The sequence below is a fragment of the Phytophthora parasitica genome (genome assembly GCF_000247585.1).
Source record: "Phytophthora parasitica INRA-310 unplaced genomic scaffold supercont2.6, whole genome shotgun sequence".
In the NCBI taxonomy this organism is placed as follows: domain Eukaryota; phylum Oomycota; class Peronosporomycetes; order Peronosporales; family Peronosporaceae; genus Phytophthora; species Phytophthora nicotianae.
In genome coordinates this window covers 241,764-242,269 of record NW_008648992.1, presented here as the reverse complement: position 1 = coordinate 242,269, position 506 = coordinate 241,764, and positions in this window count along the sequence as shown.

Genomic DNA, 506 nt, shown 5'->3' with positions numbered 1-506 from the left:
GGGACTTCTGGCTGGGTTGGGGGTGTTGCAGTCTGCATTAGCCATGTCAGCGCTAAGTAGCCTCGGCCACTCGTTTCTTTGTCATTTGTGGTCACTCCGATCCTATTATTCTAGCAAGCATAAGCAAAACACTTAATATTTTTTAAATATATTTATTCAATTATACGTTGTAATTGAAGTTTATTCGTGTTTGATTTCCTTCGACTTTGATAAAACAAAAAAGGACCCTGACAAATATACTTATTCTTTAAACAGTTATATTTTTATGTTTTCAAGTAATGTGTTCAAGTACTTAACAAAAGACTTGAACTATTAACTCATAACCTGCGTTTTTAATTTGATATGTCAAATTGAAGCTGTTTTATTTGTCGCTGAAGTTGGATCGTGCTCGATTTGCATTAATTTCAAATCAACACAAGTGTGTAAAGATACTATCTTCCTATAATGCTATTATTTGATACTTTCAAATAATGGTTTCAAAGTATATAATTTCAAAGTATATAAAA